Source organism: Varanus komodoensis, unplaced genomic scaffold, assembly GCF_004798865.1.
Source record: "Varanus komodoensis strain SLA01 unplaced genomic scaffold, ASM479886v1 scaffold55, whole genome shotgun sequence".
Lineage (NCBI taxonomy): Eukaryota > Metazoa > Chordata > Lepidosauria > Squamata > Varanidae > Varanus > Varanus komodoensis.
In genome coordinates, this window is record NW_025336157.1 from 473,174 (window position 1) to 475,351 (window position 2,178).

At 62.0% G+C, this 2,178-nt stretch overlaps 1 protein-coding gene across 4 annotated transcripts in view; it reads right to left on the bottom strand.

Annotated features, from left to right (window-relative positions):
• The window catches only part of SLC29A2 (solute carrier family 29 member 2), a 15,107-nt gene extending 12,929 nt beyond the window's left edge, over positions 1-2,178 (bottom strand). Inside the window, exon 1 of one of the 4 annotated variants that reach the window (XM_044448343.1) lies at positions 967-2,178. The gene's annotated coding sequence lies outside the window, so the exon portion shown is untranslated. Of the gene's footprint in view, positions 1-373; positions 399-600 lie in introns of those variants that run through there. The other 3 variants (XM_044448341.1, XM_044448345.1, XM_044448344.1) reach the window with 3 other exon arrangements.

A 2,178-nucleotide genomic window follows, 5' to 3' on the forward strand; every position in this document is an offset into this window, starting at 1 on the left:
GCCGGAGAGGCCGCAGGGGCGCGCGGCGACGGGCGGTGCGCGGCCCCGGGAGGCGGCGCCGGCCCCGCCTGCAGCCAGCGCGGGGAGGGCGCCGAGAGGGGAGGGAGCGGGGGGCAGGCGGGGGCGCGGGGGACGCAGCCGCCTTCCCACCCGCCATCCCGGCCGCAGCAGCGCAGGCGCGGCTCGAGGGAGCCACAGCCCAGGCACATGGGTCGTGCTGCGACCGCGGGCTCTGAGGCGAGGCCCCTGCGCTGCGGGCTGGGGGGGGGGGTTCGCGAGCCGCGGCCCCGCGTCGGGGCGGAGTGGGGCGCTGGCCCTCCCGCAGCGGCCCCTGCTCGACCCACAGGCCCGCCTTGCGCGGGACCGAGCACACCTGGGCTTACTGGACTGTGATCTGTTGACTCGTGGGTTGCCGCTGGGAGCCAAGCCGGAGCTCTGGACTGTGAGCCTCTGGACTGTGAGCCGCACGCAGTCCAGGGTTCACAGCCACACACTGCGGGCTCTCTCACTGGGTCTGACAACCCACGCAGTGCAGAATTCTCCCAGAACAACAGCCCAGGACTCCGTCCGCATTCAGACCATCCTCTAGAACGTCCCTACCTGCAAAGTGACCCTCCCAAATTTGTTGGGGGGGGGGTCCAGTTGATTGGGACTCCAACTCCCAGCAGCCCCGGTGAGCATGCCCAGTGGTCAGGAAAGCCAGGAGCTGAAGTCTCAGGCAGTTGGAAATTACCATCTGCGCACCACTGAGGTCAAAGAGTTTAGAGTTGCAGGTGTCAGAAAGAGTGGGCAGAAAGTAGCTCTCCAGCTGTTTTGGATTTCTGGCTTCCGGGCTTCCGGTTTCATCGGTTCCTGTGTCAGCCACGAGGCTCACAGGCTGCGCTGAGGACTTGACTGTGGAAAGCAGAACATGCATCTGATGAAGAGACAGCAGATGGGAGAACGAATAGCTCCTGCCCAGCCTACCTCACAGGGTTGTTGTGAGGAGAAAACAGCGCGAAGTCTATGCGTGCCACCCCTGACTCCTTCCGAGGAAGGCCAAGGCATAAAGGATGTCTTGGTTTGCTCTGCTCTTTGCTCCGTCATTGTTTGACTCGGGGCCAACTCTGCCACTCCAGCGCTGATCCGGCCTTTTTCGCTGTTTCCTGTTCTTTCCCCCAGGAAAATTCCTCCCTGCCACTGCCCATGCACAGATGCCGTTCTCACCCAAGTTCCTGGAAAAAGCCGCTGTGTTTTAGTCGCAAGGGGCAGGGTGGAGAGGAGGAATCCCGAAGCAGGGCTTGTCCTTGACCCCGGGATTAAGTTTAGGAAGGCCCTTTCTCCTAGTCCGCAGTTGGAAATGGACGGGCAGTTGAAAATCTTCAGGTGAGCGAGGGCACAGCATCTCCAGAGGCAGAAGAGCTGCGGGGGCTCAGGGCGGGCTGGAGGGGCATGCCGTTCTGCCCCCTAACGTCTTGCTACCGCTTCCGCCCTGCACCGTTGGCTGCCTGAAGCAACCGCCCAGTTCCGCCTGACGCAGAGGTACAGAAGCGAGACGCTGGCGGCTCCTGCTACGAAGATGCTGGCGTGCTTCAAGTTTGGGCCACAGCTTTGGGTGCCTTTGGCCTGCCCACCGAATGCCCACTTCCTCTTCCTCTTCCTCCTCCCGCACCACCGGCAGCCACATCTGACACACAGGTCTGTGCTCAAGCGAAAGAGGAACCACCGTGCTACTGTGAGGGCGCCATGTGCGATTTAAAATGGCAGGTCCAAGAAGCCGTACATTGCTGGTGCTCTCGGGAAAGAGCATTGCCCCCGCCACAGGGTCCCCTGACATAAAAAAGCACTCCTGGCCCAGGACTGCCGCAAGCACAGCGCTGCGCCAGTTGCAAAATCTTCGGCGAGAACTACAGATCACTTGAACATGTGCGCAAACGCACTCAGTGGGGTTATGTAGCTCAGAGTGCCAGGGGATATGTCCTTGCCCCAAGGAGCTTGCAGTCCAGCAAGGAGAGCAGGGAAGCGAGGCTCACCGGGAGACTGCACCACCACCGTGGCAAAGGGAGACTGACCTGGCCCAGAGAAAGCGGGGATGAAAAGCTCGCTCCAGCTGCCCCTTCAGGACGCGACCTCTCTAAGAACGTCAAAACCAGGAACACATGCCTGGCGTCTGCTCTTTTCCTCCTCCCACACCGTCCC